Genomic DNA, 14,771 nt, shown 5'->3' with positions numbered 1-14,771 from the left:
AATCTCTCAAAACACAGAAAGAAAAAACAGCTGACATTCCAGACACCAAAGAAAGCTGTAATGAGATAGCCGAGTTTTTCTCTAATAAAGTAACAAAAATATACCAAACCTTCCCAGCGGAGGCAAGACTAGGGACCACCAAACAAAATGATACACCTGTAGCACAGATCATTTCCCCTCTAGAGAGCTTTAAGATGCCAGAAAGCCTGGATCTAAATGCTATAATAAAAGGAATAAAATCAGGCTCACCAAGAGACCCAGCATGACCTGAGTAAATTATAGAAGGGCTGGAAATTATCCAACCCTACATCAAAGACCTCATTGCGCACTCTTTCGAAACAGGTGTAGTCCCAATAAAATGGAAGCAAGCAATTGTGAGGCCGCTGAAGAAAAAATCCACCCTTGACTACTCTAGGCTGAATAATCTGCGCCCGATCTCACTACTCCCTTTGATGGCAAAAATTGCAGAGAAAATTATCAATAAACTATTAGTGGAGCATATAGACACTAATGATCTACTACACCCTTCGCAGTCAGGATTCAGAACGTCACACTCTACTGAATCGGCACTGCTAATGGCAACAGAGGCCCTGAGGCAGCATATAGACGAAGGTCAAACAGCCGCACTGATCCTACTAGATCTCAGTGCGGCGTTTGACACTGTATCACATCCTAGGCTGCTTCAGAGACTGAAGTCTTGCGGCGTCAGAAAGACAGCCCTTAAATGGCTGGCGTCATTTCTAGACGAACGCAGCTTGTAAGTGGCCCAGAAAACACACCTATCAAATACCTACCCCTTGCCCCAAGGAGTCCCTCAAGGATCTGTCCTGAGCCCCACACTTTTCAACCTGTATGTGGGACCACTGGCGGAATGTGTGGAGAAGCATTAAGTGGCGATAGTATCCTATGCGGATGACACGCAACTCATTGTTAAACTATCTCAAACCAAAAGTCAGGCAGCTGCCTGCTTCGGTCACTGTCTTAAGGAAGTAGCTGACTGGATGTCAAACCACTGCCTCTGATTAAACCGGGATAAAACTGAGGTATTAGTTGTAGGAAAGACACCTACCATCTGGTCCTCTGCATGGTGGCCGGAAGCACTTGGACAAGTCCCAAAGCCCAAACAGGAGATAAAGAACTTAGGCATATGGCTGGACCATAAATTATCCTTCGATAACCAAATACAGAAGGTAACCGGGAAATGCTATGGCATCATAAAAACCCTCAAGAAAGTCATCGACCTACTGCCAGCTCAAACTAGAAAAACCATAGTCCATGCTGTTGTCACTTCACAACTGGACTACGGAAATGTTCGATACCTTGGGGCCTCAAAAACAGGCTTAGCCAAGCTACAACGCGTGCAGAATGCGGCTGCACGTCTAGTGCTCAGCCTCCCAAGGAAAACGAACACCAGGAAGGCCTTGGAAACACTCCATTGGCTGCCGGTAGAGAAAAGAACAAAATTCAAGGCAATGTGCTACTGCCACCGCATATTAGCACAAAAAAGCCCTAAATACCTGCAACCTTTGCTGACAAAATATGCCCCTGGACGTACCCTAAGATCTACTGACCAGGCACTGGTAAAAATACCCAGAATCTTCAAAGCCCGCTCTGGAGCACGCTTCTTCAGGTTCCTGGCGGCAAAAACCTGGAACTCCCTGCCAAAAACCTTAAGAACGGAACCTAACGAAAAAGTGTTCCGCAAACAGCTAAAGACCTCGCTACCTGTCCGTCGGTACCTCTTAGGCCAGCGTCCGAGCAGGAGTGGAGGTAACTAGACATTACGCTTGCTTTGCTATTTGTACCCGATCTGATTGATTGATCGGGTACAGCTGGCCAAGTGCGTGTCCTATTGGATACTGCTTAAGCGTTTAATCAGGACAAGGCTCTGTCATGCTAGCACGCATGCGCCGATGATACAGTGCTGCGCAGGCATCTTGACGAGGGGTCTAAGAAAGAAATCTACAAAGGTAGAAAGAGGTTCCAGCGGATAACGGGGGAGCAACTGTAGTTCTAGAGATGGTCCAATATCGACAAGAATGCTTGAGACAATTGGATAATCACCAATTTTATCGACGTCTATCTGAAATCCCCACTCCACGTCTACTTTCTGAGATAAAAAATCTGGTAGATGAAGGACACACCGAAGGGTGGATTACATCTCAGGAGGCCAGATTCTTGGTGACAGAGAACCCTGTTACACCAGGGTTCTACTGCCTACCAAAGATTCACAAAGCCACCAGACCACCACCAGGCCGTCCCATTATTTCGGGGATTGGCCCTCTCCTGGAACCTCTTTCTACCTTTGTAGATTTCTTTTTTAGACCCCTCGTCAATCTCCCCTGGCTCTCTTTTACTCAGTAGACGCAAGCCAGAGTCTCGTTCTTAACACTACTACGCATGCGCGACCGGTTTAGCTTCTCCGTTTCGCGCATGCGCAGTCGGAGTTTCATCAACCAAGCTCGCCTGCGCAGAACTGTATCATCGGCGCATGCGTGCTAGCATGACCGAGCCTTGTCCTGATTAAACGCTTAAGCAGTATCCAATAGGACACGCACTTGGCCAGCTGTACCCGATCAATCAATCAGATCGGGTACAAATAGCAAAGCAAGCGCAGTGTCTAGTTACCTCCACTCCTGCTCGGACGCTGGCCTAAGAGGTACCGACGGACAGGTAGGGTTCCTAATGCATTCAGGACCTTATACTATGGGTTCTGTGCACGAGAGCCTTTTCTCTACTAATTTACTCTAAAAGGAAACCTTGCACTTGGCTTTTTTACACAAGCTGTTTTATACAAGCTTGCTAAATTCTATACAGAGTCTTTTTGTCTCTAACCAACATGTTCCACAGTAAGATCTTTGGAGTATTTCTCTGTTTTTTGCCAAGTGACATCCTGCAAAAAATCTTTTTGATTGAAATATCTTATGACTGACAACATAATAACTTGTCCAATCAATTACACTCACTTCCTTTCCATGCATGGTCACCACCATGTGTTTATAGGGGTAGAGTCTCTTTTTTAAAATAATCAACTGGTTCTTGTTAGTATACTATTGGAAATGATTGATTATATACACTCTTGTACCTTTAAAAAATTTTTGGAGGTGCTGTCTACTTTTCCATTCTAACAGAGCGGGGCCTTCTCCTCCCCGAGTGGGTGCCGGGTGAGGTGAGGCGATCTCCCACAGAATGCTGGGTGAGTCACACTGTATAGATTAAAGTTCCTAAATTTGGAATGGTTATTATCAGGAGAACTATATAGCTTCTGAATGGCGTGGACACTTTTTCCTTTCGCCTTGTTTGTTTAGTTGTGTTGTGTTCTAATTTCCGAAATACCATCATGCACTTCTTACACTTTCCACTATTGTGCACTTTTCTTTTTTCTTTAGGAGAAAAATGAATAATTGGATAATCACCAGAGAACATTTGGGCTCAAAGTATCTGGTAGGAGTAATCCATTATATCAATGCACTAATTCTAGTTTAATTTTCACGAATTGCAGTCGCTATTATCATCTGGTCCTGAAGAAAGCTTGGACACATTGTCCATTCAAGCTGAAACATGCCAACCTCAATGCACTGCATCATTTTTTAAGACTATTAGGCATTGCTTTTAAACTTTGACCCTGGGACAATACCTAATAAACACATTTTTTGTCCCAGTAGCCAATTTTATTTACACTTCACTTTTTTCACTAGCACTGCACTCCATCAGTACTACTTGTGAAACACTGTGGTCTGGAAGAGTATTTTCAAAATCCATCTCTGCATCATCACCAGGTGTGTTGGGTGAGATCTGGATTCATGATATGCATCCCACATGACGATATTCCACCATAAGGGTGGGCTGATGGGATTTTTATAACCCAGTGTTATCATAGTGGTGACATGTTGGTCTCACGGTCTTTTTTGCGTGACACAACACACAAACAACCTTGTGGACCAGGTAACTCTTCTTTGTTTTTTCAGTAGTTGTAGGGGCTTGAGCTGCCTTGGTCGTTAAATATTCCCTTTTGACCCTCCTAACTTTATTTTTTCAGTAAAACAATGGGTGTTCATAGTATGATGTCCTAATAATACCCCCTTAACTCACATACATGTTCAGAACTTTTTGCACTGAGAAATGGCCTTTCGGTAAAAAATAACTTTTGCACTTGAAAGTAAACACCCCTGCAGTGGTTGCCAATGCTTTATCTGAGTTTGCATCACTTTGAGGTGTATCATGGTGTTAGGAAATCTGGGACTTTAAGCCTGATGGTCATGCATGCTTTTTGTTGCTGTTTACAGAGGTTGAAAGATGTTAACACCTAGACAAATTAGATAATCTTCTCTATTTTGGTCTGAGGATCTCTCATGCCATGTATATTTTTGGGGGTACATGCGGTTGAGGATATGAATACCCACCTGGGAGAGTCTTAAGTGTGATATGTGGCTGTCACCAGGGAACACAGATGTCACCTTTATTAAGGAAAACTTATCATTCACATGACTCTTCTCACCTGCATATTCTCTCCTTTGGCAGTGCCTCCACACCCTTAACATTCACCCTGTTGGTGATCACATGTCAGATGGCGTGGTTCTCTGCTCAAAGAGGGTGAGTGGAGGCAGCCCATGAAATTCTACAAAGTTATGTACTACAAAATGTACAGTCATGTTTGCATCCTCCTCATTGACGTTTCTACATACAGCACCTGGACTAGAAGCACCTGACTTTCATTGTACAGAAGGATGCCTCTGAAAAGGGAGTTGAAGCGGTGTTAGCCAAACTGGATGAAAAGGGTAGAGGGAATCCAGTAGGTATAAAATTGTAAATTGTAAATTGATACTTGTGTAGCGCACTACTCACCCGCGAGGGTCTCAAGGCGCTTGTACGAATACCGCTGTGGAACCCATCCTGGCTTTCCCTGTGAGGCGCCCACTCCTGGGCACCCCCAAGGTGGAGGCCAGGCATCCTTTAGCGCTGTGGGGGCTGTTGTGGAGATTAAGCAAGCTATTGCCCAGAGTTGCAGAGTGGGACTCCATGATTGGAATAGGCACCAAGGCGAGAATTATCAGGTCCGTGGAATTTTGAGCCCAAGATGCACCAACGCATGGAATTGAACCCTGGTCCCAGGCTAGACCTCTGCATGAGGGTCTGCCGCTCTAACCATTGAACCACACTTCTCCACGTTAGTAGGAGGTTATTACCCAGAGAACAGAACTGGGCTGTTATTGAGAAAGAATGTTTTGCTATAGTGTGGGCTTTGAATACGTTCTGCCCTTAATTGTTTAGCACAAAGTTTGTGATGCAAACATATCATAAGCCACTGAAATGGTTGATGGCTATGAAGGGAGAGAATCTCAAGTTGTTGAGATGCTTTATTCCTCTGCCAGGGTTAGACTTTGTAGTAGAGCACATAGCAGAATTAAGCCATGGAAATGTTGATGGACTTTCCTGCAGTTTTTAACAATACGACCAGCCAACATCTCCAGGTCAGAAGTTGGTTCGGGTAGTCTGATCTGTGAGCAGTGTCTGTTCAGGCAGAAAGGTCCCTAGCATGGATAGGATAGGATATATGTTTATAGAACTCTGGATTGCCGTGACGTCTTGGCGCTAATGTATGTAGAAAGAAAATATGGCCTGTGTTTCCAGAGGACTATGTGGAAGTGAACAGCCATGATTTCAAGTCCTTCCTTAAGAGCTGCCGATTAGATTGAAATTTCATGGCCATAGGCATTTTGTTCCATAGCTTTGCCAAAATGCAGTTCGATATAGTCCTGCTACTCCATCTTGACTGTTTGATCTTAGTAATCTTGATAAGGCCCAAATTAGCAGATCTAAGGGAACGTGAGGAGGAATAAGGTAGGAACATTCTTTGGATATCCTCCGCACCACCACCATAAAGTGCTTTGAGCACCAGACATAAGGCCTTAAATTCCACCCACTGCTGGATAGGAAGCCAGTGCAGTGACTTAATTACTTTTGAGGTTGGTTGTTCTTTGGGTATGTTTGGAAGTAATCTTGCTGCAGCATTCTGTAAAGTCTGCAGTTTTCTCATCTGGGACCTATCAATGCCCTTAAAAAGGGCATTGCAATAGTCCAGTTTAGACAGGAAGAGTGCCACCACCACCGTCTTTTGCAATTCTTGTGAGATAAAAAAGAAGATTTTTCTCAAGGTTTTTAGCAAAAAGAAGCAGGAGGAAGTGAGACTGTTTACCTGAGCAGAAAAGTTCAATTGGTCAACTAGGATGACCCCGACCTTGGGGACAGGACATGGACATTCCCTGGCCTCCACCAGCCAGCAGGAGTTATTCCACAGGGGCCGGCCATGGCCAAACTCTATCACCTCCATTTTGTCAGTGTTCATTTTCAGGAAGCTATGGTTTATCCAGTTCATGATCTCAGTGAGACAAGCATGAAACTTGGCAGCTGTGGCCTCAGGCTGGTTGCTAATAGAGATAACAATCTGGGAGCCATCAGCATATGAGACCAGGGCAAATACATTCCTCCTGATTAGTCTGGCCAACGGAGTGACGTAGATGTTAAACATTGTCGGGGATAGGGCCGATTGCTGTGGGACACCACATGGAAGATGGAAACTATCCGATTGCAGACCATCCCAGGGAAGCCTCTGCTCCTTCGCCTCCAAAAAGAAGGAGAGGGGGGCCAGGGCAGTACCGTCTACCCCCACATCCTTCAGCCGCTGCACTAACACCGTGTGATTCACAGTGTCGAATGCAGCCGACAGATCTAGGAATCTAGGTGTACGAGGAACACTCTGCCCTCGTCCACTATTCTGTGGATCTCTTCGGCTACTGTAATCAGGGCTGATTCGGTAGAGTGCCAAGACCGAAAACCATGCTGTGTGGAGTCCAATAGATTATTAGCATCTAGATAGTCTGTCGACACCTTTTTTTTGCTACTATCGGCTGACCAGCAATTGGGCCATAGTTCTTTCATTCAGTAGGGTCCAGGGTAGGCTTTTTAAGAATTGGCCTGATAGATACTTTTGTCCAGGTTACTGGGTAGTTACCCGATTCCAGAACTTGGTTAACAACAGGGGTGAGCTTGTCACAGATCTTCCTAGCTTCCAGGTGCATAATGACAGGATGACAAGGGCCAATGGGTGAGCCACATTTTATAGAGAGGAGGAGTTTTTGTACCTCATCAATAGTGATTGTCTGGAAGCAGGATAGTCTGCAGTGGGTTAATTGAAACTCACCAGGCAGTTGACATTGCTTATCCTGAGTCTCCAGAATGCTTTAAGGGTCATTATAGATCACTTGCACCTTATTCTGAAAGAATTGGGCCAATTTGTTACTCATGGCTTGGTCTGGTTTAAAAGCGTTGTCCTGTTGCGGTTTAGCCAACAGTTTGGCAGATTTAAAGAGTTCCTTTGTGGAGTTACCAGCTTCCTCTATATTGGTTGTAAAATAGTTTTTGGGGGCAATAATTGCTTCCTTTTACTGTTGGATAGCTAGATTATAGGTTATTTTCTTTTCATTGCTATATTCTTGTCTCCAAAGACGCTCAGCTCTCCTACAGTTGACTTTTAGGCACTTGAGCTAAGGGCTGTACCAAGGAGATGAATTATTGTATCGTTTTACTACCACCAATTTTATGGGTGCATGGTTACATACATTAACACCTGCTCAGAGTGCCTCACCTGCAATTGTATCTGGATCCATGGTGCTGATTTTTGTTGGCATGTGTGCACACGGATCATGTGTGTGAGTCATCACATATGCCTGTCTCATGTATTGCATATTTGTTGGACCAGGAGGGATCCAAAGAGCTATCCTCATAGTGATAAAAGGTTACTGCCTTTATTCAGGGGTTAGTTAGCTTGAGCAAAGTGGTGGCAACATACTATGTAGTGATCAGTAAAAGTGAACAGGCCTTTTTACCTCTGTCACTGGAGTGAAACCTACAGACTCACTCATTTAACATTCTGCTGTGCGTGCTTAACTCATCCTTGACCTACATCAAGATACTATGTCATGCTGTCTAGAGCATGTGTGTGTTGTATGCATATTCTGGGTGTATGTGTGTCTGTGATTGGGACAATACATGGAGGATTCTGAGTTCCATTTTGGGAGATGCAGCATTCAATGGATGAGCATGAGGAGGTAGAGGAATCCCCCTGCTAGTTTTGTGGATTGCTGCATTCCTGTGAACTTGGGGGCACACTAGAGAAAGAGAGAGCCAGCCTCTGTAGTGCACTTTAATGGGTGCTCTTCGATTCAGAGAGAGAGGTTACTAGAAAGGGACCTGGGCACATCTCAGGAAGGAAATGGGATTGATTTGCAAATCATAAAGAGTAGGACTGGGGCCCTGGAGTAAACCTTTGAAGTACATGTCACTGTGGCTGACATCCAGGTGTGTACGTTTAGTCAGTCCTGTCACCTGTGTTGTTGAAATAGCAGACTTTGAATCGCCCGCTGCTTTCTGGAGGAAGGGAAGGACAGAGGAGAGGAGGGGGTGCTTCAAAGGAAGCAGACCCCCAAAACCAATTTCAAGACTCAGACTCCTAATCACACTTGTTATGTGGAAAGTGACGACTGGAAGAGGAGCACAAGGCCTCCTAAATTATCAACTGTGAAGTAGGCAGTCAGGCTGTGTGAGGAGAAGAAGTTCTGAAAGACTACTGCCTGTGACCAGAGATGGAGGCTAATATCTGCCAGTCTCCCAGTGAGGGGACATCACCCAGGATCATTTAAGACCACCTACCTCTTGAACCAGGAGTACAAGTGCTTGCCAAGACCTGTGTACCCTGTGAGGAAGAGAAGAGCGCTGGGTGGAGCGTGGTCCATTTGAGCATCCAGGCAAGTGCATCCCTATAGTGAGATGTGATGAGACAACTGCTGCACCAATCGACTCACTGCTGGTATGCAGGTCCAATTCAGCGACTCTGTATGCCAGAAGGGGCTGCCATGAAGATATCCATGGGCAACCTCACTGTCGTGCTGATCAGTCAATAGCCTGTGTGCGGAGTGAAAGTCAGCAAACTTGTATGCCAGGAGGGGCTGCTGGGAATACTGCTGCCATGTTGATTGGGTCCATGCACATGTGCGGTGTACGTTCGGTAACCCTATATGCAAGGAGGGGCCAAATTGAAGAACGAGGATTGTTGCCTGGTTCAAGCTGTCATCATGATGAGAGGCCACCGTGGTGACACGTGCGGGCCCAAGCCCTGACTGAGGATCAGAACCGAACCAATCTACCCCACATGTGGGAATGGTCAGAGGAACTTACTGTGTCACCGGAGGAAATGCTGTGGACGCCCAGCCATTGGCCCAGCAGAGCCACAAGTTCTACCCACTAACAGCAGCTGTTGCCACTCCCAGTGGAGCCTTAGGTCACACCACCCTTGCAAGAGTGGGCAAGACTCATTGCAGGGACGATAAGCCATGGGAGAGCTTGGTCTTCTGCATAGTGCATTTGGCGCTGGCACACTTTTGACTTTCACCAGAGTCTGAGTGAGAATTCTGAGACTGGGAAACATGGTAACATTGGCTTATACCCAATTGTCATATTCAATTTCCTTGTAAGTCCCTAGATAAGTGGCACTACCTGTGAATTCAAAGTTACTAGTGGGCCTGGATCACTGATTGTGCCACCCACTTAAGTATCCATTATACCTATATCAGGACGGCCATGGCAGTCTGTGTGTGCAGTTTTAAACTGCCATTTTGACTGGGGGAAATGACGCTTTTGGCTGGTCCAAATCTTCCTTTTTAAATACATAGTCACCCCTATGGTAGGTCCTACACAGCCAAAGAACAGTTTGCAGTGCATATAAAACATTGGACATATATGGTTAAGTTTTACATGTCCTGTTAGTGAAAAACTCTTACATTCATTTTTCACTACTACAAGGTCTACCACTCCCATACTATAACATTAGAGTTACCTCATCATATTTAATACGTGATAATTTCCAAATAGGGGCAGGTAACTGTTCATGTTCAGTGTCTTTGGAATCTAATGAAAAATTCTCTCTCTTGGTCTAGTCGGATTTTCAATTACAATTTTGAAAAGGGCACTTTTAGAAATGTATTACAATACAAAAATATGATGGACAGAATGATAAGAATTGTCAAACATTCACCCCACTCACTGGTCTTGGTTAAATCCAAATTTGTTTTGCTCACCGTGCCACCCCAGTTTGGATCCAGACATATGCATATCAGTTTTCAACCTGCTCCCTATGGGAACTGTCCAGCCAAAACACCCTGGTCCAAAAACAAGAATCCTGGGACCCCTTTCAGGGTATCACCCCTCATCAGCCAGGGTAGCTTGATTCCAGTGACATAGCCAGCATGGGACCCATATCTGGGTATACCTTTCCCACTTAAAGCGACTATAACAACACAAAAAGATGATGGACGGAATGCTGAACATTGTCAAATATTCCCCCCATTCACAGATATGGGTTAAATCCATTGTTCTTTTTGCTCACCATGCCACCTCCTTTTAGACCAAGCCATATGCAAACAGTTTTGACCCAGCTTCCCCTGGGAACAGTCCAGTGCAAACTGCCCGGCCAGGTCCTCCCTGGAACTAGAACACAATTATCCTGGGACTGGATTAGGGGTATCACCCCTCATCAGCCAGACTAGCTTGAATCCAGTGGCTTAGTGAGTATTGAATCCAGATCTGGGTATACCTTTCTCACTTAGGGAAATTATATCAACACAAAATGATGATGGATTGAATGCTAAATAATGCCAAACATTCACCCCCAGTTTTAGATCAGGGATACATTCATTTTTATTGTGCTCACCATGCAACCCTAGTTTGGACCCAGGCATATGCAAATCAGTCTTGACCCTGCTTCTCCTGGGAACAGTCCAGTTCAAACTGCCAGGCCAGATCCTCCCTTGAGCAGAAAACAAGCATCCTGAGACCAGTTTCTTAGTAACACCCCACATAAGCAAGGCTAGCTTGAATCCCGTGGCATAGAGAACACAGGACCTACATCTGGCAATACCCTTCCCTCTTAGAGTGACTGCAACAACACAAAAAGAGGATGGCTGGAATGCTGGACATTGTCAAACATTCACACTTAGTCACAGATCTGGGTTAAATCCATAATTGTTTAGCTCATCATTTTTTTTGTGTATCATGTCACCCCAATTTGGACAAGGCTATATGCAAATCTGTCTTGACCCTGCTCCCAAGGGAACAGTATAGCCTGAACTGCCTGGCCATGTGTTCCCTGGACCAAAAAACAAGCATCCTGGGACCAGTTTCTGGGTATCACCCCTCATCAGTCAGAATAGCTTGAATCCAGTAGCATGGTGAACATGGGACCCAAGTCTTGGTATACCCTTCCCACTTAGGGTGACTATAAGTACACAAAAATATGATGGACGGAATGCTGAACATTGTCAAACATTCACCCTCAGTCCCAGATCTAGATTAATTCCATTGTTTATTTGCTCACCATGCTACCCCTGTGGATTTAACCCAGATCTTTGAATGGGGTAAATGTTTGCCAATGATCAGCATTCTGTCCATCATCTTTTTATGTTCCTGTAAGGCAACTTTAGTGGAAAGGGTAAGCCCAGACGTAGGTCCTGTGCTTGCTATGCCACTGAATTCAATCTAGCCTGGCTGATGATGGAGTACCACGGAACTGGTCCTCAGATGCTTGTTCTCTGGTCCAGGGAGAACATGGCCTGGCAGATGGACCATCACTGGCAGGATGGGAGGGAGGAGCTGGACCCAGCCCTTCTTACACTTCAATAGGCTGTGTCCTGCCTCCACACAATGGGCTGCATACACCCTGTAGTTAGTTTGGAGACAGGGCAAGGAAGGCAGGGCACCTGTGATCTTCAAAGGCAAGCCTCTAGTAGTTTCCCCCACTTCAAAGGCTGAGCTGGGTATACATTTTGGGCCTCGACTCCAACTCTTCAGTACACTTCTGGAATTGTGGATACTCTACCAGGAATACGGACTGCTGTGCAGCTGAAAGGCCTGCCACTCTGACAGCCTAATATCATTATGACCCCATTGGCGGCGCTGGTGGAGTCATTGGGCGCCCAGATCGTATCCTACGCGGATGACACCCAGCTCCTCTTCTCTTGTAAGAGAGGAGGTGACTTTGATGGGGAGAGTATTCGGGATTGCCTTGGGGCTGTTTTTCACTGGTTCCATCTGAACAGCCTCAAGTGCAATTCCGATAAGTCCGAGGTACTTTTCTTTGGGTGTGACACAGAGCCAGACTGGCAGGCCTGGTGGCCAATGAATATGTTCCCTCCGTCTTGTTCCTATCAGGTTACCAAGAATCTGGGGGTCAAGATGGATAATAGGCTAACCTTGAAATCTCAGATCTTGGGGGTGTCGGGCACTTGCTTCGGCCTCCTTAGGATGCTGCGAAGGTTTCTGCCCCTGCTCTCCGAGGAACACAGGAGACTGACAGTCCAGGCTCTGATTGGGTCCAGGTTGGATTATTCCAACATTCTTTACCTGGGCCTTCCAGAGTACTTGTTGCAGCGGCTTCAAGTGGTGCAGAATGCCGCTGCAAGGGCAATTTATGGTCTGAATAGGCGTTCCAGTGCCTCGGGCCTGTTGAAATCTTTGCACTGGCTTCCCATCCGCAAGCGGATCGCCTTTAAGGCTCTCACTCTGGCCTATAAAGCTCTTCATAAGGGGGGAGCTAAGTATCTCCAAAAGAGACTGGTCTTTTATCAACCGACCAGGTCTCTGAGGTCAGAATCCCTGTACTTGGCAGTTGTTCCACGTGTAAAGAAAGCGCGCCTCGGAGGCCCTCTTTTGGATTGTTGGCGCCACAGCTGTGGAACTCTCTGCCGCTTGCTCTGCGGGGAGCCACTAGTCTGCTGGCCTTTAGAAAAGCCCTTAAAACTTGGCTGTTCACTCAGTAGTCTGTCTGTTGTGAGTTTTTTGTCTGGCACTCCGTTTTTTTCTTTTATCTGGTGTTATGTTATTATGTCGCAGTTTTCCTTTTTCCAATAAAGCGCTGGGACACTCTTTTTGAGTAGCCGAGCGCTATATAAATAAATAAATAACATAACATAACATAACAGTCTGCTGCTCTGATGGACTACTTACCTGCTGTGCTATTTGGGTGAAAAGGACTGAACCTGCATCTTTTGAACCCAGAAGAACCCCGGAGTGACTACCAGGGCTAGTTAGATGGCATCCTGATATGAAGTATAAGAGACACAACAGGCATCCTACCTGGACTCTGCCATCTGCGAGTCTACCCAGCCAAGTTGTGCCACCCCAATCCTGGACCCTTGAAAGTGGACCAAATCTTCTTTGGCAGCCTCTGTGGACACGGCGGAACTGATGCATCTCTGCTGCATGGCGCAACCCCTAGCAGAACCAGTGCACCCGCACTGGAGCATGGAGCAAACCCATTGCAAAGACCCACATGGCCTCTGCAGGCTCCTGAGAAATACTGCCTTGTAATCCTTCCTCTTCCCAGCCTCCCTGCTCCTAGGAACAGACACATCTCCCAATTGCACAAGGCATCCTCATCCCCAGACTTTGCATCACAATCCCTCATCTATAGGATCTTTGATGATGACTTTGTGCTTCAAATCTCATCCCCACTGCCTCTCATAACCGATGCATCACTTCGGCTGCACAACGCATCTTTGAAGCAGACTCCTGCAATGCTATGCAAACCAGGATTTCAGGTACTCTGTTTAGCAGGCCTGACTGGTTCTCTGTAGCCGGCCCACGCTCTATTGTAGGCGCGCTGAACTTGTGACTTTGCCCTAGTCCAGCATAACCATATCCTCAGTTGGTGCCTTGTGGCATTATTTTTACTGAAATCTTTTAAATGATATATCTCTGGGAACTGCTAATTGTATTTTTGTTTGTTGTGGTCTTGATTTCTTTATTACATATTAGTCTATTTTTCTAACTTGAATGGGGATTCTTTGAGTGTGGTGTTTTCACTTCATTTCTGTTTGAACTGTTGCACAAATACTTTACACATTGCCTCTGAGTTAAACTTGACTTCTCGGTGCCAAGCTACCCGCTGGAGAGCACTGGTTAATTTAGGGTTTACTTGTGCCTTCAGCTTGACTAGGGCTCACACTCAGTGAACCATTAACTCAATTTCTCACAAATACTATAGCCCTGATCTCAGGGGGTCTGTATGTATTGTTTGTATATCCCATATTTAACTTTGTGTTTGTATAAAAATACTACTTTCATCGTGAAAGAAAGTATTCGACTTGACAATCAGTTATTGCTGCTATTGAATGTACTTTAAGTAGTGAGGCTATGTTCACACACGAAATCTACATCCCCTCTCACAAAACATTGATCTGCGTAACCTGTGCTACCACTGAGAGTTAAGTGCTGAAGGAGTACTTGGCCCAGTTGCTCGCGGCCCATAGTAGGTCAGGCCCCAGGACATTGAAAGTAAAATACCCCAATCCCCAAGGTAGATCCCAGAAGCTCCTGTTCACCCCATGACCCTCTGAAGGGGTTCTGGTAGTCTGAATCTCGAGCAGTGTCTAGGCTGTCTGGCTCCAAACTGATGTTGAGAGAAAGGGGCCTTGGCCGTTCTAGTTTTTCTTTTCATGTGCTTTAGATTGTTTTTGCTGTCTGGTGTAGCCCTGGGCAGAGTTCGGGGTGTTCCGCTATGCAGAATTCAGGGAAGTGAGCAAAAAAGTCCACCTTACTATGTGGAGTTCCCCAAGCGGCAGAATGTGTTAGGTTGCACCTTTTGCACTGATTTTTAGCGCCGGGTCTTTGTCCTGCCCTGGAAAATCAGTGTGAACGGCACAATGTGCAGCTCAAGAGGG

The sequence above is a fragment of the Lissotriton vulgaris genome, chromosome 6, assembly GCF_964263255.1.
Source record: "Lissotriton vulgaris chromosome 6, aLisVul1.2, whole genome shotgun sequence".
Taxonomy (NCBI): domain Eukaryota; kingdom Metazoa; phylum Chordata; class Amphibia; order Caudata; family Salamandridae; genus Lissotriton; species Lissotriton vulgaris.
This window is presented reverse-complemented; position numbering follows the sequence as displayed.